The sequence below is a fragment of the Vipera ursinii genome (genome assembly GCF_947247035.1).
Source record: "Vipera ursinii genome assembly, chromosome: 1".
NCBI classification, from domain to species: Eukaryota; Metazoa; Chordata; class Lepidosauria; order Squamata; family Viperidae; genus Vipera; species Vipera ursinii.
In genome coordinates, this window is record NC_139512.1 from 339,747,125 (window position 1) to 339,770,279 (window position 23,155).

Genomic DNA, 23,155 nt, shown 5'->3' on the forward strand with positions numbered 1-23,155 from the left:
ACAGTTTGTGAACTGTATACATAAATTAACAATTTTTTTTATTAATAAATAGTAAGCAAGCATGTGAGCTCAGCAGATGGGAGTCACCTGCCACATTAAGCAAAAATAAAGATTAAGGCTGGGTCCTGTTCCTAATAGCATCTTCTTCCTAACCACACTTAAGCTAAGCAAAGCAAAGCACATACACACCCACAAAAAGCCAAAGCTATGGGCAATCTACTTCCTATATACCACAAACCTTTTTACCTGAAGCACTCGGGTTATGTATTATATATCCTGAGACATATAACAACATTAAGTACAAAGTTGTTGCATCAGGTTTCAAAACTCTACGGGCCTTCTGGGCATAGCATTAAAAGGAACAGAGCTGAATAAAACTCCCTTTGCAATTCCTTTCCTTTTAAACACCATCCTATTTTAATACAGTTGATCTGAAGTTAGACAATGAAACCATCTTATTGATGGTATTCTGGATCTGACCAGTTCTGTGTGGAAAAATACACTGCATCACAACATACGTTGTTCTAGTTTCATTATAGAGGAATGCAGGATATATAGATGACTCTAGAGGAATTATGTCTATTGAGATTGTCAATCATGCAGGTCATGATTGTCCCAACGGTGCTTTTTCAGGAGGCAACCGGACTTTTTTTTTTCCTTTGAAGACATTTCGCTTCTCATCCAAGAAACTTTTTCAACTCTGACTGGATGGTGGGGAATGGAAGGACTTATATTCTTTGCAGACAGCTGGTCATTTGCATTCTTTTAGAGAGTCACTGAGGCCACTTGGACGTTTATCTGTGTCCACAAGGTCACCTGAGTAGTGCAAATGTGTGTGGAGCCTTCTTGGCTGCAGGATGTTTTCTGCCCTGTATCCCTTCACTGTTGAAGACAGGCGCAGGCTGTTGGGGATGAGTCTGTTGTATGCATCTCAAACTGAAGCGCAAATGGTTCCCGTAGTCCTGTAGCCTGCAATGTTTTCTGGAAATCCATCCATATACCTGCACCATTCACAGGGTGTTCATCTCCATAGACATAGCTAAATGTCTATGGAGATCTCCTGCGCCTGCACCCGTCTTCAACAGTGAAAGGACACAGGGCAGAAAACCTCCTACAGCCAAGAAGGCTCCACACACATTTGCACTACTCAGGTGACCCTGAGGACACAGATAAACCTCCAAATGGCCTCAAGGACTTTCTAAAAGAATGCAAATGACCAGCTGTCTGTAAGCAGTGTAAATCCTTCCATTCCCCACCATCCAGTTAGAGCTGAAGAAGCTTCTTGGATGAGAAGCGAAACGTCTTCAAAGAAAAAACAAAAAAGTCCAGTTGCCTCCTGAAAAAGCACCTTTGGGACAACCTAGAGGATTGTCTATACACAATTCACCCGGGGTTCAGGTCAGGGATGAGTACAAAGACATTAACTGCATTTGTTGATGATCTGTGGTCAAGTCAGGATGGGAGAGGTGCATCCCTGACCTTCTACAATTTTCAGTACCATCAACCACAGTATCCAGTTGTACATGTTCCAGGGGTTAGGAGTGGTTTTATTGTTTTGCGGCGTTTCTCCTCCTTTCTTTATGGCCAGTTTCAATCAGTATTGATGGATGAGAGATCATGTGTGCAGCCTCTCACTTGTGGGATGCCGCAGAACTCAACTCTCTCTCCCCTTTTGTTTCACATCTACATAAAACCACTGGGTGACAGCCATCAGTTTGGGATCAGGTGTCATCAATACACTGATGATACTCAACTATAATTCTTAACTCCAGTTAACCAAGTGGTGCTGTTGAAGTCCTGGTTATGCAGGACTGAATGGGGAAAGAAACACTCAAGCTCAAGCCTGACAAGACTGAGATGCTTGGTTCCCCTGTTTCTGGGGACAAATATTCCATCTTTCGCCTTTAATAGGGTTGCACTTCTCCATGCAAGACTAATGTACAATCTGGGTCCTCTTGGATTCACAGCTCTTGCTTTAAGATAAGACAGCTGTGGCCAAGACAGCTTTTGCACAGGTTCATCTGGTGGGCCAGTTATATCCAGTTCTGAGGCTGTCAGACCAACCAGTAGAGCAAACTAAGCAACCAAGGCCATATAGGACTACTTTTATTGAAACAACAACAGTCACAGCATCTTGTAAGTCTGAAGATGCTTCCCCTTCCCTCATTTTATCCATATAAGTTTGTCCAACAACAAAACTGTCAGGCACAGGAAAGTATACATATTATTTGAAAAGTGCATATATTATTTGAAAAAAGCTCATTCAGCCATTCCTTATTTCATGTCTATGTTGTTTAGTGACCATTCACAAATACAACTGTAAAATATGGCAGTAAATAGTTGATTGCCATTTACTACCATATATTATTGTTGTATTTGTGAACAGTCACTAACCAACATAGTCATGAAATAAGGAATGGCTGAATGAGCTTTTAAATTTTTATATGTTAAGTGCCCAGAGTCATTATGGAGTTGAGTAACCACAAAACTAACTGAACAAAATATAATAAATATATACCAGATATCCCCTCCTCCACTCAAAACAAGGAGCTCATATGTGACAAGGCAGTAATGATGTCCAAAAACCTCAACATCTTGGGCAAAGTGCTCCCACTAACATAAACATGACCTTCCAAGATCCTTCTGCTCTCACACTCATTTATTTTTAAGCCCTTTTATGGGACTTAATCAAAGGAGCTTTCTAGTGGACAGAACTGCCTACAAGCTCTTGCAAGCCCATCAACTTTATGCCCCAGTCAAAGCCTTTATAGGCATGCTGTTTGATTGGAACGTGAGTTATACTGACATTTTTTTTTAAAACAGTTACAAGCAACTCCACATTAGCAGCAGTGGGATAAAAGCTATTCCATGTAAATCAAGTCAACGTTAAGTTTTAATACTTCCTGTCAATGCATTAAGCAATCTCTTCTCTATGACTGCTTTAAAACATTTCAGCTAGAAGGGCCTGCTGGTATTTATCACAGTAGTTTCTCCATGTATTTACGGTAAAAGAATGCATTCCCATAAAAGAAGCAAGACTACGAATATCAAACAAAAAAATAAGTCTCTGGGGCAAGAACAGTCACAAATTTAATCTCCAGAATGTCCTCTTAGAAAAATCTTTAAATACAACACTAGAAACATCTTCCCAAGTCTCCTGAAATGTACAGGAAACAATGCTAATTTAAACAGACCAAATCAGTTACAATTCCCAGTTCTGTTGCTTTCTTTACCAAAGCTGGCAGACATAAATGCCTGCAGCAATTTCTCCTATTTTTCTCACTAAGAATTCTTTGGAGTAAGTATGAAAGTACAAAATAGCACCATGAATCAGGAGGATAGCAGCTTGCAAAGGAAAGATGCATGGAGAAAAGGGGATATTAGTTTTCCTGGTTTCTTCCAAAATTACAAAAGCTAGGTTTATTAACCCAGTTTGAGGCCTCAGTGCCCAACTATTAAATCCTTAACCTTAAATCCCAATTAACAAAATGCAATATACAGGTAATTCTCATTTAACAATGGTAATTGGGTCCAGAATTTCCATTGTTAAGCAATGCAGTCATAAGGCACAACATCACATGATAACATTGCTTAGTGACAGCAAACCTAGCAGTCCTGACTGATCTTCAACAAGGATTGCAGTCATTAAGGACTTTACATAACCACAATTTGATACTTCCTGCCAGCTTCCAACAAGCAAATCAATGTGGAAGCCAGCAGGAAATTACAAGTCCCAGTCAAGGCAACTTTTTTCTTAGGAGACTCACAAGCAAGCCAGCAGATGGGTGAGTGATACAGAATGTAGGCTGGGGAGGTGAGTGCCACAGAGTATAGGTGAGTGAACAGGTGAGTGCTGCAGCCCGGTGCAGGCATGGCTGGGCAGGTGGTGTGGGCATACACTACAGATTACAAAATTCCTGGGATGTCTTACTCCATACTAGAGCTCTTTCAGAGAAAAGGTGATGAAAGGGGAGCAACATCTGACCTTTCCTGCCAACTTCTTCATTGACTTTGCTTGTGACAAGCCGGCAGGGAAGGTTGCAAATGATCACATGATTGTGGAATGCTGCAAACAATTGGAAGTGCAAGCCGATTGCCAAGCACCCAAATCACAATCATACAACCACAGGGCTGCTGCAACAACCTCTTCAGGACTCATCGTACCATTTGTTCAGCACCAATATAATTTCAAACATTGTGATGTGCTCATTAACTGAGGACTGTCTACATTATGTAAAGTCCAAACCATGCTATAGTCTAAAGTCATGACCAGCTTCACACATTATGCTAAGATAATTGCTGGGTTACCACAGCTTTGTAGGGATGCCTCACAGCTCTATTGTTTCATCCCTCCTATTTAGCATCTGTATGAAGCCACTGGGTGAAATCATTCATCAGCATGAGGTGTGATAACAACAGTATGCAGATAATACCCATTTGTATATCTCCACCCTGGGTTGGCCAAGTGATGCTGGGGAAGTCCTTTCCAAATGCCTGGGGGCTGTGAGGATCTGGGGGGGGGGGAGAACAGGCTTCAGTTCAATCCCATATCCTGGGGCTCCAAAGATACTACATCTTCAACTCTGCTTGAAGGTGTACTTCTCCAGTCAAAATTGGTGTGTAGTTTAGGGGTCTTCTTGGATTCATAGCTTCGATTCAAAACAGCATGTGGCAGTTTTGGGAAGAAGGATCCTTGCACAAATTCTATTTCTACACCAACTGTGCCCATTCTTGAACTGAGAGGCCCTGCACATGATGACTCATGCATTACTCATGTCCTGTTTGGAATACTGCAAGGCACTCTGTAACAGGCTGCCCTTGAAGAACATTCAATAGCTGCAGCTGGTACAGACTGCAGCAACGTGAGCGGTATTTGGTGTTTCTCATTACACTCATATAAAGTGCTGCTTCACAAACTGCACTGGCTCCCAAGCAGCTTCCAGGTGTGATTCAAGGTTCTGGTTATTACCTACTAAACCCTACACGACCCAGGGCCAGGCTATTGGCAGGACTGCCTCTCTTATTGTTTCTGCTTGCTGTGCCAGATCTACTTGGGTCTTGCACACTTGGGTCTTGTCTATCAAACAGTGTCATCTTGCTGGACTCCAGAGCTGTGACTTCTCACTGGCAACACCTGCCCTAAAGAGTAGCATCCACTAAGAATTCCAGATGACACCATACCATTAGCCTTTCACAAAACTCGATATATCTAGATGTTTCTCCAAGAGAGCAAGTTAGCTCCACTGCAGTTGATGTGTTTTTTGTGTCTGAGGTTTTTGTGATGTTTTAATCTGAGGAACCTTGGGTTTTATACTATAGTTTTTATTTTAGGATCTACAGCATATGCCATCCAGAAGCACTCGTCAGATAGGCAGTCATATAAATTACTTAAAATAAACACTTTTTATAACAAACTACCTATTCCCTGTTTAGCCTATCCACATACACTATATAACTCATTCACGTCATGCTTTAAAACATGGTTGTCCAACCTTTGGCTTGCCTGGGCTTCATTGAGTGCAGCAGAATTCTCTTGGGTCACATAGAAAATACATAAACATAGTTAATGTATATAAATAACAAATTTAACTTATTTTTAATAGTATCTTATGGGATAATAATTATCAACATCACTAGCTGTCTAGGACTATATGCAGGCTGTGGTTTGGATGCACCAGCAAAAGAAAGTTTGTGAGGGAGAATGTGGCTATGCCACCATGGCTCTCAGGTTGGATGCGATCCTTTCTATGCAATGACGGATGCTTGCTGTCAAAAGATAGGCTGGGAAACTTCTGTTTTTCAGCTGGCAAGGATTCATGATGTCAACCTTTGCATTGATTTCAATGCACAATCACTGGAAACCTCTGTTTTTCAGCTGGCAAGGATTCATGATGTCAACCTTTGCACTGATTTCAATCACAATCACTGGGAAACTTCTGTTTTTCACAGGACTCAAGCATTTTACCCAGCCTGCTCTTATGAAGCAGAAGATTAATCAACATCTGAAAGCAGATAAAGTATAAAGCACACTTCTGTCTATCTAACCCCTTCATGGATTACTGCCTTGTTGTGGCGAAGGGGCTTGCGTAATTCAATGAAGCTATGAGCTATGCCGTGAAGGGCCACCCAAGACGGAAAGGTCATAGCAGAGAGTTCTGACAAAACGTGATCCACTAGAGAAGGAAATGGCAAACCACTCCATGAAAACCCTATGGACAGTACCAAAAGGCAAAACGATATGACGCTGGAAGATGAGCCCCTCAGGTCGGAAGGCGTCCAATATGCTACTGGGGAAGAGCAGAGGGCTAATACTAGTAGCGCCAGAAAGAATGAAGCGACTGGGCCAAAGCCAAAAGGACGCTCAGCTGTGGATGTGTCTGGTGGTGAAAGGAAAGTCCGATGCTGTAAAGATTTTTTCTCCATAGGAACCTGGAATGTAAGATCCATGAATCAAGGAAAGCTGGACGTGGTCAAACAGGAGATGACAAGACTGAACATCAACATCTTAGCTATCAGTGAACTAAAATGGACAGGAATGGGTGAATTTAATTCAGATGACCATCAGGTATACTACTGCGGGCAAGAATCCCTCAGAAGAAATGGAGTAGCCTTCATAGTCAATAAAAGAATAGGAAAAGCAATACTGGGATACAATCCTCAAAATGACAGAATGATCTCAGTTCGAATCCAAGGCAAACCATTCAATATCACAGTAGTCCAAGTCTATGCCCCAACCACCAGTGCTGAAGAGGATGAAATTGACCGGTTCTATGAAGCCCTACAGCACCTTATAGAACTAACACCAAAAATGATGTCCTTATCATCATGGGGGATTGGAATGCTAAAGTAGGAAGCCAAAAGATAACCGGAATAACAGGCAAGTTTGGCCTTGGAGTGCAAAATGAAGCAGGGCACAGGCTGATAGAATTCTGTCAAGAGAATATGATGGTCATAGCAAACACTCTTTTCCAACAACCCAAGAGACAGCTCTACACATGGACATCACCAGACGGTCAACACAGAAATCAGATTGACTATATGCTCTGCAGCCAAAGATGGAGAAGCTCTATACAGTCAGTAAAAACAAGACCAGGAGCTGACTGTGGCTCAGACCATGAGCTTCTCATTGCAAAGTTTAGGCTTAAACTGAAGAAAGTAGGGAAAAGCGCTAGGCCACTCAGGTATGAATTAAATCATATCCCACTTGAATATACAGTAGAGGTGACAAATAGATTTAAGGAATTAGATCTGATAGACAGCGTGCCTGAAGAACTATGGACAGAGGTTCGCAACATTGTACAAGAGGTAGCAACCAAAACCATCCCAAAGAAAAAGAAATGCAAGAAAGCAAAATGGCTGTCTGAGGAAGTTTTGCAAATAGCTGAGGAAAGGAGGGAAGCGAAAGGCAAGGGAGAAAAAGAAAGATACACCCAATTGAATGCAGAATTCCAGAGAATAGCTAGAAGAGATAAAAATGCCTTCTTAAATGAACAGTGCAAAGAAATAGAAGAAAACAATAGAATAGGGAGGACCAGAGATCTTTTCAAGAAAATTGGAGAGATGAAGGGAACGTTTAATACAAAAATGGGCATGATAAAGGACCAAAATGGCAGGTACCTAACAGAGGCAGAAGAGATTAAGAAGAGGTAGCAAAATTTCACAGAGGAACTATACAAGAATGAGCTTAATGTCCCTGATAATCACAATGAGGTGGTCACTGACCTCGAGCCAGACATCCTAGAATGTGAAGTGAAGTGGGCCTTACAAAAGCTGAGCAACAACAAAGCTAGTGGAGGTGACAGTATTCCAGCTGAGCTATTTAAAATCTTAAAAGATGATGCAATATAAGTGCTACACTCAATTTGCCAGCAAATTTGGAAAACTCAACAGTGGCCACAGGATTGGAAAAGATCAGTTTACATTCCAATTCCAAAGAAAGTCAGTGCCAAAGAATGTTCAAACTATCGCACCATTGCACTCATTTCTCATGCTAGTAAAGTCATGCTTAAAATCCTACAAGCTAGACTTCAGCAGTATGTGGATCAAGAACTACCAGAAGTACAGGCAGGATTTCGAAGAGGCAGAGGAACTAGAGATCAAATTGCCAACATACGCTGGATCATGGAGAAAGCTAGGGAGTTCCAGAAAAACATCTACTTCTGCTTCATTGACTATGCTAAAGCCTTTGATTGTGTGGATCATAACAAACTGTGGCAAGTTCTTAAAGAGATGGGAGTACCAGAACATCTTATTTGTCTCTTGAGAAACCTATATGTGGGCCAAGAAGCAACAGTGAGAACTGGACACGGAACCACTGATTGGTTCAAAATTGGGAAAGGAGTCCGGCAAGGTGTATACTGTCGCCTTGCCTATTTAACTTATATGCAGAGCACATCATGAGAAAGGCAGGGCTAGATGAATCAAAAGTTGGAATTAAGATTGCCGGAAGAAATATCAACAACCTAAGATATGCAGATGATACCACTCTAATGGCAGAAAGTGAAGAAGAACTAAAGAGCCTCTTGTTGCGGGTGAAGAAGGAGAGTGCAAAACTTGGGTTGAAACTTAACATTAAGAAAACCAAGATCATGGCATCCAGCCATCTCAATTCCTGGCAAATAGATGGGGAAGAAATGGAGGTAGTGACAGATTTTATTTTCCTGGGCTCCAAGATCACTGCAGATGGGGTCTGTAGCCAAGAAATTAAAAGACGCTTGCTCCTCGGGAGGAAAGCCATGGCAAATCTAGACAGCACACTAAAAAGCAGAGACATCACCCTGTCAACAAAAGTGCGTATAGTCAAGGCTATGGTCTTCCCAGTTGCAATGTATGGCAGTGAAAGTTGGACCATAAGAAAGGCTGAGCGCCAAAGAATTGAGGCCTTTGAACTATGGTGCTGGAGAAGACTCCTGCGAGTCCCTTGGACTGCAAGGTGATCAAACCGGTCAGTCCTAGAGGAGATCAACCCTGACTGCTATTTAGAAGGCCAGATCCTGAAGCTAAAACTCAAATACTTTGGCCACCTAATGAGAAGGAAGGACTCACTGGAGAAGAGCCTAATGCTGGGAAAGATTGAGGGCAATAGAAGGGACGACAGAGAATGAGGTGGCTGGATGGAGTCACTGAAGCAGTAGGCGTGAGCTTAAATGGACTCCAGAAGATGGTAGAGGACAGGAAGGCCTGGAGGAACGTTGTCCATAGAGTCGCGATGGGTCGGACACGACTTCGCAGCTAACAACAACACAACGTCTATCTAACATGGATCCACATGCTAATACTTTGCAAATGCTCCAAAAACAACATTAGCAAGATACAGGTTTCCCACCAGCAAGATCCTAGTTGGAAAACATACACACAATTCAAAAATTCACACTGGCACAAACTGTGTCTAATCAGACTCTAATTAATATTGTGCAGGAGTGCGCAACCCCCGGGCTGCAGCTCACTATCAGGCCACAGCCTGTTTGGAACCAGGTCACGCAAGCGACGGGCAAGCATGCAAGTGCACAACTCCATTTGTGCACGCCTGCTTGCTTAGAACCATCCATCCCCTCTCTTAATCCCCCCTTGCCGGTCTGCCAAGTCAGAAAGGTTGGGGACCAGCAACCGCCGCTATAGTGATCAACTGAACACCTGCTCTAATGTTTACAAAAGTTCCTTTAAGAATATGCTATGACCTGAAATTACTCAGAAACTCTTACTGCCCTGTGCATACATAGACACTGGCATTTTCTAGACACTAAAGGTAAAGGTAAAGGTTCCCCCGCACATGCGTGCTAGTTGTTTCCAACTCTAGGGGCCGGTGCTCATCTCCATTTCAAAGCCGAAGAGCCAGCGTTTGTCCGAGGACGTCTCCGTGGTCATGTGGCTGGCATGACTAGACACCAAAAGCGCACAGAACACTGTTACCTTCCCACCTTAGTGGTCCCTATTTTTCTACTTGCATTTTCACGTGCTTTCGAACTGCTAGGTTGGCAGAAGCTGGGACGAGTAACAGGCGCTCACTCTGCTACGCGGCACTCGGGATTCGACCCGCCAAACTGCCGACCTTCTGATCGACAAGCTCAGCGTCCTAACCCACTGAGCCACCGTGTCCCATTTCTAGACACTAAACATCTATATATAATTATTTCTACATTGCTCTTCTCCCAAGGAGCCCAAAGTGGTTTACAAGATGTTAGAAAGACAATTTTAAATAAACACAACAAATCCCATAAATGTTTTTAAGGAGGTGAGAAAAGCAATATGTAGGCAATGTAAAAGGCTGCCTCATCCTAGAGGAGTAACCCACAAATGTTGCATTAACTACTAAAACAAATGATCGTACATTATTTCTGCCGAATAGAAATATGCTTTCAAAATAGGGATGCTTTCTGCTATTGAGTAGTGCTAATCAGCAATGTTACATATCCGGCATGATAGCCCTAATTCTCAAAAACCAAAATAAATACGTGCAGTATTAAAAAGTGGCCTTGTAAATCAATCACTCCAGGTAGTGGGGCAAAAGACATTTGTCTAAACTTTGATTCTCCACAGCCAGTTAGTGAGAGTATCACACAGAGCTAAAATGTAAAAAAAATCACGTTTGAAATCTACAATTTACATGGATATGTCTATGGAGTTTCCTTAGAATGATACAAAAGTATGCATATCTTAACATACAGTATGTCTTTTTAGGATGTTCTATTGATTTCCCAAAGCTAGGTGAGCGAATTGCTGAATACAAAAAATTGTAATAAGGCTAATGAGCAGCATGTTGATGCTGGTTGCTTTAACTGTACTTATTTTGACTGAATCAATTCTTCTTACAAGAAGATGCAGCTAATATACCATGGAAGCTCTATCTATGATTTGTTTAGTGTTTTATCAGAATCAAAAACTCTTGACTTGTTCTCAAAAGATGCTAGATTTCCTGGTTCATAAACTATCCATTGAGCTGTCCATGATTTCTTAGTTGTGCCTATCTGCAAGAAAAGCAGGGAGATATAACCACTGCCACCATGTACTACCATACTGTTTATTTATTATTAGGACTATTATGCTTGCTGTGCTACATAAACTTTTCCAGTATAAGGCAACTTAGCTAAGCCTGTTCTTTGAGAATTTCAGTCATATTACACTTAACAGAAATATGACTGAATGAACTAGTGTAACTTTGACGACTTTAAGATGAGTGGCTTCAAATCCCAGAATTCCCCAGCCAGCATTGACAATCAAGTCCTCCCAACCTAGGAATGTGAACACTCCACATAATACACTCCATGTATATTCATATCCTCTGGAGCCTCAGCTCTATGAGGAAGAAAAAAGCTCCAGAGGATATGAATGTACATGGAGTACATTGTGCAAGATAAATTATGTTATCATAAAAGATGGAAATTGCAGCAAGATTTGATGAACAATTACAATGTCTCCATATGGAATGGAAATTTATTTGGCACCATTTCAATTAGACCAATTCTAATGACACTTGTCAAAAGTCAATTGATAATTAAGCAGAGAATAACTGGGCTAGCTGGTCCTGCAGTTAAAGCAAACAATCCTGGGCTAACTGGAGCAGTGGCTTCATCAGAACTAGGGGCTCTCCAGATGCTGCTGATTCCCAGCAACCTCAGCCAGGAAGTCAAATAATGAAAACTGTGCAGTTATCACTGGTATTCTTACAAACTGCAGCAGGATAGGAAAGACAATTCTCTTCCAAAACGTCTGATAGGCACAAGCAAAATGAAGTAGCTATATTTGCTATCTAAACAGGTTGAAAGCAGGAGCTGACTTAGAATCAGTAGCAATTTGGATTGGTATCTGGTTTCTTACTAGTTAAGATTGGATCAACCTATGATTTTCCCCCTTGAATTATCCGCAAAACACTTTAGCAGATGGGAAGAACAAACTTTGCAAGCTTCACTGGAACAACATTACACACCTTTCCCAAAGCATAAAGGTGATAATATTCTCACCTCATAGCCAAGCCAAAGATATCAACCAAGGCACTAATTGTAGGTTGTGAAACACTGATGAAACTGTAAGATAAGCAGCTTTTGCCTTACTTACATTATCCAGTGTCTTGGTTCTTAAAACTATTATATCAAGACAATGGGATTTCACTTGAAAAGAAAACTTGGATTATTTTCAACTATCACATATATACATACAACACCTCTTTCTCTGATCAACTGATAGCATCAATTGCATATAACCACAAGTAGTTTTTCCATTTATCCCCCTCCAAAACCATTATAAGGCTGTGCTCTCTAATAGGTAATCAGGAGAATCATTTAAGGTCCTTTATAATTTTTTTAAACTCAATTAGAATACAGTTTTATCCTTGAACTCATTAGAAAGTAAATTCTATTAAATTCAATGTGAATTGAAGAAAACACGGCTAGACCAAGATTTATTCTGTATTCTCCTTTAGCTAGTAAAGCAAAAAACAGAGCTTAAAATTATTTAGGGCCCCAAAATATCTCTGGTTAACTACCTATGTAACAGAAACCCTTAAGGCAGGGGTGTTAAAACTGCTGACCCACGGGCCGGATGCTACACATGGAAGCCATGCCCACCCCAGCTCTGGCAAGGGGAAAAAAGTTGCGATACATCACAAGACGTCACGTGACACAGCAAGTTTGACACCTCTGCCTTAAGGACTTTATGATAAATTTCATCAGCTAAAATTACACAGATCTTTAATTTAGGACTGCACAAAACTTTGTCCAAAACTGTTTACTTCACTTATAATCTTCAACAGTTTGTTCATTTAAGTAGTGTGTGTGTGCAGATGTACCATTCATCTCCCATTACATTATACAGTATCAACCAGTGCTTTTTTTGTAAAAGAAAAAGGTGCCAGAACTCACACATGTCATATAACCCGCCTTGCCTACCCTACAAGGTTCCATCCAAAAAAGGTGCCGGAACTCCGTTCTGAGCGTTCTATGAGGAAAAAAAAGCCCTGGTATCAACATTCCCATTGTTAGGGGTATCCCATCTATGTATATGCAAGTTGCCTTGAGGTAATAGCTGTCCAGAGCCTTGGGCTTGTTAATAGCTGCATCAGAGAATAAGAGACAAAAAACTGAATTTTTAATTTTATTTTAATTCCATTTATATCCCGCCCTTCTCCGAAGACTCAGGGCAGCTTACAAACTTAGCAGTAGCCTTCATTCTATGTATATGCCTGCTTATTAGGGCCTTCACACACACCTCAAGCGGCATTATTACAAAGTCAGCTTATTGCCCCCAACAATCTGGGTCCTCATTTTACCTACCTCGGAAGGATGGAAGGCTGAGTCAACCTTGAGCCTGGTGGGATGCGAACCTGCACTAATTGCAGGCAGCTGGTGTTACTTAAGGAGGCATTAGCCCACTGCTCCACCAAGGCTCTTTGTGCTGCTCTGTACCCGTTATCCATAAATTCTTAAGTACACCAAATATTTCAGCATTCTGTAAACTTGCAATATCTTTTTCTAAAGGAAAAGTAATCTAGTAACCACTGCACCGGAGTGCTTCAGAATCCTCAAGGAAAGTGAAGTATGTGACACACTATCAGTAACAAAACTCAGAAGCCCACAATGTTGGTTAAGTAGTGAAAACAGATTTACACTCAAGAAGAAAAACTGTTGGTGCTCTAGTGAACCAAAGGACTTCCAAAAAATACAATTGGGAAACACAAATGTACATGTGTGTACTTTTTGTGGGGAATGGGAAAAGGAACAAAGAAAGAAAACGATATATAGAAGGTATTCAGCCCTAGTGCTATAACTATGTAACTTTTATAAACAGAAATAATTAAAGAAGCAGATGAGAGGTAAACAAATTAGAAGACATTAGGCAATCTTTGACTTACTGGGTCATCATTTTAGAGATATTTCCTTACCTAAACAGAGAAATAGAATGACCACAAACAGGCAAAAAACCAGTGGGTGCCAGAATGACTTCTGACTTCCTGCAGGCTTCCCCCATTGACTTGGCTTCATTGGCTTCATCAGGAAGACGTGCCCACCCCATTGCGGGCAGTGGCAAAACCGTCCCAATACGTTGTGCAACGTTACATGACATCACGAGTTTGACATGTCTGTGATACATGAAACCCATCAAAAGAACTTCAAGGCAAGAATTCTTCCTCAAAGAACATTTTATTCAGGAAACAAAGTATCGGCCCTACATAGTTGAACCCCAAAACTAGTTTCCCTTCCCCCAGATAGAAAGCAACAAATTGCAATTCCCACCCCCCATAAGCAGTCATAAATCATGTTCTTCAATTAGCCTGAAACGCAGGCTTTTTCCCAGCCAAAACGTTATCAGTTATCAGTTTGTCCTTGGTTCCCTCAAAGCAGCGTTTATTATGGCTAGCTAAGCTCAAGCATTCATCCCAACCCCCCTTCTGCACCTGATTTCTAAACAGAAGAAAAAGCATGTTAAAAGCAGAGAGAAAATGGCTGCGATTTTCATCAGTTGTCAGAGCAGGAAACATCCACGGCACTGCAGCAGCACTGAAGTGGCCACAACTTTGCAAAATTTCAATCTCATAGGAGTAATTACATTTTGGATGCATTCTTTATGTTAGTCCATTGAGGAATGTTGATTCAAAAAATGGTGCTCTATGACACAATTTTTCAACAACCAGGGACATTTTAGTAGTATATAGGTGGAAATGAGAGGCTTAGGTGGATAGCAAAAAAAAAAACTGTAAAATGAGGATGGAACATGTTGGCCTAAATATTGTAATTTTGGTAAAGAAAAACAGAACATCAGAAAAGGGGGTTAATATATGGCCTGGAGTCACCTAAATCAGGGCTTTTCAACCAGTGGTACAGGTACCACCTGTGGTACATGACTATCCAAGAAAAGTGGTAGCAGGGGAGGGGAATGAGCTGAACCGGTGGCAGCACCGCACAAGCCTGAGCAAGAGACGGCTAGAGCTGCAGGGCTGTCATGGCTCAGTGAAAGCGCCAGGATCAGTGCTTCTTCGGGGTTGTCAGGGCTCAGTGGAAATGCCAGGATCAGCACCAGGCTCCAGCTGGAGCTCGGCACCGATCCTGGCGCTTCTGAGCTCAGAAGAAGCGCCAATCAGCTGGAATGTTGCAGCATCTCCAGGGTCTTATGATTTACATCCAGATGCTTGGCAACTGATTCATATTTATGAGGGTCACAGTGTCCCAGGGTCATGTGAAGTGACCAAAACCTGCTGCAACCACCCAGCAGAGGGAGGGGAATAAAAACCAAACACCCCCCCACCCCAACTGCCAATCCTCAACAGAAATGCTCACAACAGTGAAAACCACGGACAGTAGGAAGAGCGCCACTGGGCAGGCAGGCAGGTGTCTTGCTCGGCTGTGGCTTGGGGGGCACTTTTTTCAGTGCCATTGTAGCTTCGAACAGTCACTAAGCAAATGTTGTTAAGTCAAGGACTACCTATATTTCATCACTTTTTTCCTTTTTTGGGGGGGTCATCAAGTTTTTGACACCTTGCTAGGTGACTGGTGGTACTCGGATGTTGCCATATCGTAAAAGTGGTACAATCGGTGAAAAGGTTGAAAAGCCCTGACCTAAGTAATGAAATAGTTACTTAGCATTCTGACCATATGTATTCCATACTGTAACATTTTGTTATCATTTTTTCCTTAACATTTTCCACCAAAATATCACAAACAAAAATGGAAGAAATTGTCTTGTCGCATAGGTAACATATTAAAAACATCTTTAAGGTGGGAAGGGTCTGTGCACTACATGTTGTTGAACCTACTTTAGTGTTTTAAATTCACCTATCCTGCTCCTGCACCCAACTGCCTTTCACTACTAGTTACACAGAAGTCCATTCCCATAATTCACTAAGCAATAATGTCATTATTGATTTATGCTTAATGTATTCTGTGAACTTACTCCAATGTTCCAGAACATAGACACTCTCCAGATATATGGACTGCCTCCTAGAAATTTCAGCAAAGACTAGGCTGGCTGGGATGAGATTTATATACATAGAGAACCTTCAGGCTAGAAAGGCTGACATAGCAACTATTGCTTGTAAATCATGGTTTATGGCTTGGTTTGCTAAGAAAATCCAGCTACTTGTTAATTTGATTTAATCAAGCAAACCAGGGCCGCCAATTCTTTTCAAACTTCCACAAACCTTTAACAAAGAGAGGGATTTTAAAAGCTAAGCTACTTTTTAGTGTAGGCATCTAAAACTGATTAATTTGTTCATTAGTGCACCCAATATAAGGGAGGGCAGGAAAATTGTACTACCACTTGGATACTGTTGAACTACAGCTCCAGATATTCATAATCACTGGCCTTGGGAGGCTGGTTGGATGAGAACTGGAACTCAACAAAACCTGGAAGTTAAAAAACAAAAACAAAATTTTCACACCTTAAAAGATAACAAATGTCTTACTGCATAACCCAAGGGTCAACAAGGGACAAATGCTATGCATGACTGTAAACAAGGACAGGAATGCCAAATGATTTTTAGGGGGGGGGGTTATATTCTACTACAAAAAATAGAAATGGTAAAGTGAGATCTAGCTATTTTACCTCAAAGATTTGATGCCCAAAATTTTGCCCATCTAATTTTAAAAAATGTTTAAAACAAACATTCTATATCACGGGTGCCTTGAAACTTGTGTTGTCCCTGTGATGCAAATTTGTGGCATAAATTTTCATGCATTATAGATTATGATTCATAAAAGCTTCAACAAAAATAATTGTGCCACTCATGCAAGAGGTCTACATTATTTGTTGTTTTTGCTGTGAGACTAACAAGCCCAGTCCTCTAGGGAGTGACAGTTTCCACATTCCTGTAACACAACTTTCCCCAACTGAGCATCCTATAAATGTGATGCACTACAACTACCATTATCCTTAGAGAGCTCTGGCTATTTCAAGAAGCATTTCAAGACAGAAAATTGGAAAAAGCATGCCTAATAACTTAAGATTATTTTAAAATGTTATAAAGCAAAAGACAAGTAGTGTTTTCCACTTATGAATTTTATTAAAAGGTGTTAGTTTTCATTCAATGAAGTGAGCTACAGTTATGAAAGTTTATTCCTTTCAATAAAATTTGTTAAGGCTGAAAAAGTGCTACCACAAATTAACATAACTTTCCTATGTCTGAAAGATTATGTCACTTTAAAAATGGATAATTTCCTTAAGTTTGACAATCCAGCTATCTAAATCAGACTTTTAAAAATGTTGCAGGATCTGTATTTTTTTAAAAAAAATATTTTCATACTTTTCATACATATGTGGTAAACAGCGAAGAACTTTGATGCTTCAGTGTTTTATTTCGCACCAAGTCTACTAGTTTGTATGACATCAAAATATTCTAGAGCCTTGAGAAATAGCAACTACCTCTGTGGATTGTTTCTTCTGAGTAATTACATTACTGATTATCACAAGTCACCATGCAATACTGGCTACATTTTTATCAAGATCTCATTACACCCAAGAAGAGTGTACAAGTCGATTCATGGAATGTGTACATTTCCTGTTACCCCATGCAACATCTTCCAACAAAACCATCACAAAGCCAGTTGAGATTATCTCAAAGATCAATTTGGATCTCAACTGGAGTTAATATATTGTTTTCTAAACTGTTTACTTGGGATAAACAATAAAACATCAAAACACCTTTCCACTCTAGATGAGTTCAAATCACCAGGACGTGATGGATTATACCCCAAGATTCTGAAGAAACTGGCCGACGTGACTCAGAACCACTGAACTGTATCTTTCAAAGATCCTGGAGCACTGGAGAACTACAGATGACCAGAAAAAAGCTGATGTAGTTCCCATATTCACAAAAGGGGGGAAATGGATCCAGGGAACTACAGACCTATCAGCCTGACATATCTGGGAAGATTCTGGAAAAGATAATCAAGAACGAATCTGCAAACACCTAAAGGCAAACAAAGTCATAACTAGAAGCCAACATGGGTTTGTCAAAAATAGACCATGCCAGACAAATTTTTTGACAAAGAGACAAATTTAGCAAAAAAGCAAAATGCTGTGGATATAATTTATTTGAACTTCAGTAAGATACTTGATAAAGTAGGCCACAACCTACTACTTGATAAGATAGAAAAATGTGGGTTAGATTAGCATCACCACCAGATGGATTTATAATTGGCTAACCAACTGCAATCAACATGTAGTCCTTAATGGAACTGCATCTACATGGAGGGAAGTATGCAGTAGGGTACCCAAAGGCTCTGTCTTAGGCCCAGCATTCTTCAATATCTTCATCAATGATTTAGACCAATGGCCCCCAACCTTTTGAGCACCAGGGACTGGTTCTGTGGAGAGAGGTTTTTCTGTGGACTTGAGGGGGTGTGGTTTTGTGTGTTGCTTGCATCCCAGGGTTGGGACTTTGTTTGCATGAACCAGTTTCTGCCGTGCCACAGACCGGTGCCAGTCCATGGACCGGGGGTTGGGAACCCCTGATTTAGACAAGGTGTTAGAAGGGGAACTCATCAAATTTGCAGGCAAAACTAAGTTGGCAAAAATAGCCAACACTCCAGAAGATAGGAGCAAGATACAGAAGGATCTTGACAGATTGAAACACTGGGTCCTATCTGACAAAATGAAATTCAGGGGTGAGAAAAGTACACTTCTTTAAGTAAGAAAAACCAATGCACAGATACAAAATAGGTGACTCAATAGTAGTAACTGTGAGAGGGATTTTGGAGTCCTAGTGACAATCACTTAACTATGAGCCAGCAATGTGCTGCAGCTGCCAAAAAAAAGCCAATACAGTCCTAGAGAGATAGAATCAAGATCACCTGAAGTGTTAGTACTACTTTATAATGCCTTGGTAAGAATAAAGCATCCAGTTTTTGTCACCACAATATGAAAAAAATGTTCAGCTCTAGAAAGAGTGCAGAGAAGAGCAACAAAGATGATTATGGGACTGGAGGCTAAAACATATGAAGAACGATTTCAGGAATTGGGTTATGTCTAGTTTAATGAAAAGAAGGACTAGAGGTGACATGATAGCCACATGCCAACATCTAAAGGGCTGGCACAAAGAAGAGGAGGTCACCTTATTCTCCAAACCACCTGAAGGCAGGACGAAGCAATGGATGAAAACTAATCAAGGAGAAAAGCAATCTAGAACTAAGGAGAAATTTCCTGAGAGTTAGAACAATTAATCAGCGGAATGACTTGTCTCCAGAAGTTGTGGGTGCTCCAACACTGGAGGTTTTTAAGAAGAGATTGGAAAACCATTTGTCTGAAATGGTATAGGGTTTCCTGCTTGAGCAGGGTTTGGACTGGAAGACCTCCAAGATCCCTTCCATCTCTGTTATTCTATTATTTTTCTAAATGATAACACAGTTCAGGAGAATGTTGAAATTTAAGCAATTTCCTCTTGTTCCTTACTTACGTCAGACAGAAAATAGGGAAGAAAAGGTTTGTGTTACTTCACAAGTCTGAGAGCAATCCACATATCAAATTATACCGTGTGCTATTTAATACATATCAGTTTGAAATGTATAGTATTCAACTGCAAGGAAAACAGCTCTGCATTGCAAAGTAGAGATGATATCCCAGAAAAAAACAAATCACTTCATATTGTTCTAAGAAACTATGAGTAGGAGGAGAGCATTTTTCTCCCAACATACTATCTTCCATGTATTTTGGATATGTATGTCCACCATTCACAATTGTTCAAAGTGCCTAGAGCTAACAGGAGATATAATCTATCATAAAGTTGCAATGGATTTGGGGCAATTTGGAGAATGCAGTTTTAAGTATTAATCTATATATTGTAATTAAGGTAGAGCAAGCATGTAGCAATAGTATTTGATTCATAACCTCAGGTTCCACCAGCTACTTTGAGACCCTGTAGAGCTCCCTCCAGAAAGAGCAAGCCATTTGATCTGGGTTTCAGGGGTTTGTGGGGAGCTGGGTTTTTATTTTTTGAAGAATGAGAATTTTAAGTGGTAAAATGAAGAAGCATTGCAAAAATGTTAGTCCTTCATTTCATTCACAAGGAAACTCTTTGGGTCATTTAGTTTAGCTGGGGGATAATTCATGGAGCAAAGGTAAAAGGTAAAGGTTCCCCCACACATGCGTGCTAGTCGTTTCCAACTCTAGGGGCCAGTGCTTATCTCCGTTTCAAAGCCGAAGAGCCAGCGCTTGTCCGAGGACGTCTACGTGGTCATGTGGCCGGCATGACTAGACACCAAAGGCGCACAGAATGCTGTTACCTTCCCACTGTAGTGGTCCCTATTTTTCTACTTGCATTTTTACGTGCTTTCGAACTGCTAGGTTGGCAGAAGCTGGGACGAGTAACAGGTGCTCACTCTGTTACGTGGCACTCGGGATTCGACCCACCAAACTGCTGACCACCTGATCGACAAGCTCAGCATCCTGACCCACCGCATCCCTATCATGGAGCAAAATTTGCCCCTTAAAATCCAAAGTCCCCAAAACTTTTGGCTTATGAAAACAAAGGAAAGTGAGGTTATATAAATTAGAAAAATATTTATTTTGTTAGATTTGTATCTCATATTTCATCCAAAAACTCAAGGTGGCTTACACAAGGCTCTCCATTTTATCTCCATAATCCTGTGAGGTACGGTAGGTTGGGCTGCAAATCTATGACTAGCTCAGAGTCACCCAATAAGTTTCTATTAGCAAAGGATGGACTCTGAAACCTCAGTTTCCCTGGTCCTTAACCACACCAATTTGTTTCATCTATGCATAATGGGGATGGGGGTTAATTACTGGTTTACACTGGAAGTAAGATATATATTGTGTTGAAAGCATCATGGAAAACATTAATTTTGAAAACTAGCAGTAGTATGATACAACTGTTCACAGGGACAATTCCAAGCACAGAGGCAGTCATGCTGGAAAAGGCAAATCTCCTGAAAAGAAGGGAAACCTTTGAACTGTAGAAGAAAAGAAATGAACAAGATAAGATGAGCTTAAGAGTCATGAAGATTTTGAAATCAAGAAGCAGCTTAGGCTGGATGCAGGAGCAGCTAAGAAAGCAGTTGAAGGATTTAAGAAAGCTGTTCATATGATCCCTATTATTTTTACTATTAACTATAAAATATGACACAATTTTATCTGCAATCCAACTAATTGCCAATCCAGAAAATATTTTCAAAAGTTCTTTTTTTCACTGTACTGGGAAGCATCATGCAAATGAACAGTGCAAAAAAAAAAGAAGTCTCAACTTGATTGCCAGCACAGTAAACAGAAGCTAGCCTTGCACGGGATCTTAGGGACCTTCCTTCTCGGTTACCAGAGATGACATCAGCTGGAAGGCAGTGCATACCAACCCTTCCCAGCCTGGTGTTGTCCAGCTGCCACACAGGCTTTCCCAGCCAGCTTGGCTGTTAGATAAACCCAGCCCATATGGAGAATAGCACAATGTAGGGCTGGAAGTATAAATAAATATACTTGCAGCCCTGTTCATCACGTTATGTTTTTCAACATTTTTAGCTTTCATAAAAAAATAAAATAAATCTTTATTACCACAAGTAGCCTGAGTCACAGCTCATGCCTTGCTTGCTGGGCTTTCACCGCCTTTGCTATTGATCCACTCTCACAGTCAAGAAGTGTATTTTGTTTTCCGAGGAGAGAAGAAACATTTTCCAAGAGAATAAACTTTCTCAGCCCGATTGCCTTCCTGGTGAGCTAAACTACAACTATCCAACCGTCCGTAACTTGTATGGCTGCGGCAGTTGGACTACAACTCAACACACCTGGAGAGCAACAGATTGGAGAAAATGAGCTGGGGCTGAGGAAAAAGCCAAGCCAAACCTCAAGGAAGACGCATCACCTTCCTTCGAAATGTACGTACTCCGAAGTATATTTTCCCGAATTCAACAGGACTTACACACTACTAGCTCACGGCTTCTATCATATTTCAGCTTCCTACATCTTCCTCCACACTCCATTCCTTGCATACCCAACCACCACCCCAAAAAAGCAGCGTCCTTCTAAAGCAGGGGTAGGCAACCTCGGCTCTTTTATGACTCGTGGACTTCAACTCCCAGAATTCCTGAGCCAGCTACGCTGGCTCAGGAATTCTGGGAGTTGAAGTCCACGAGTCATAAAAGAGCCGAGGTTGCCGACCCCTGTTCTAAAGGCAGTAACGAAGGAGATTTTCTTTTCACCTCTCTACCATTTCTTAACCGGCTTTCTGACTCTTCCCTCCTTACATTTCACCACCGAGAACGCTCCACTCCCGACCTTGGCGACACAGCGGCGCCTCCTCCTCCTCCTCCTCCTCCTCTCGCGAAGGCCAGGCTCCAACTGCCTCGGCTAGATGGAGTAAGTGGGAGGGGCCAGAAGCAAGACCCACCCGGCCGCCCAGCCTCTTTGGCTGCTGTCTCGCTGCTTTGGCAACGAGGAGGCGGGGCCAACGGTGGCGTGGAGCTAAAGAGCGAAGCTGGGCTCGAGATTGTCGCTTTTTATCTATGGTTGAGGTTTCGCAAGGAAGGGGAGCGAAGCTGAGCGGCTCAGGCCATAGAGAGGGACGCGAGATAAAAGCTAGAGAGGCTGCCCGGGTGGTGGAAATGATTGTTGACTCGGCGCGGAGGAAAAAGTTGACAAACGATAATTCAGTTCAATGTTGAATTCCAATGTTGCTTTGAGGGATAAACCAAGAAAGTCCCATTGTTTGCTAAATAATTGAATATCGAAAAATGATGGACGTGGCTGTGCACATTCCTGTGCATTTCAAATTCCAGAAATAGCTGTATATTGCAATGCAGGTTGTAGATACAGTGACCATATTTTCTTGGGAAAAGTAAAAGGACAAATCTGAAATAAGTTGATAAAAATTTTTAAAAAGCCTTTCATCTGCCCCACCACCCTCCTTTCAACAGCCTTCTAATCTGGAGTCTGAGAAACCCATCTCCACTTATAAAACGCAATATTTTCTTAAAGGCAATAGATCACTGACAGGCAGGAATCTGGCACTGGAGCCAGTCAACATTTAAAAGGCTTGGGAATTTAGCACCTCTTCCTGGCCTGGAAGATCTTGCCTGATGAGGGAGATAACACAAAATATTTCCTAAGTTCGTCTGACCATAAAAGTATATCACACCTGTGTTTCCTGTTTTTCTGTGGCTATAAAATTCATATATCTCACTTATGATCTTATGTCTTAAAAGAGCTCAAAATGATATACAGTAGTGGC

At 41.2% G+C, this 23,155-nt stretch overlaps 1 protein-coding gene across 7 annotated transcripts in view; it reads right to left on the bottom strand.

Moving 5' to 3' along the window:
* Positions 1-22,270, bottom strand: part of RFFL (ring finger and FYVE like domain containing E3 ubiquitin protein ligase) — a 47,683-nt gene extending 25,413 nt beyond the window's left edge. For 4 of the 7 annotated variants that reach the window (XM_083351572.1, XM_083351567.1, XM_083351570.1 and 1 more), the window contains exon 1: positions 22,173-22,253. The gene's annotated coding sequence lies outside the window, so the exon portion shown is untranslated. Of the gene's footprint in view, positions 1-21,483; positions 21,714-22,172 lie in introns of all 7 variants that reach the window. The other 3 variants (XM_083351573.1, XM_083351569.1, XM_083351568.1) reach the window with 2 other exon arrangements.
* Positions 22,271-23,155: the final 885 nt, after the last annotated feature.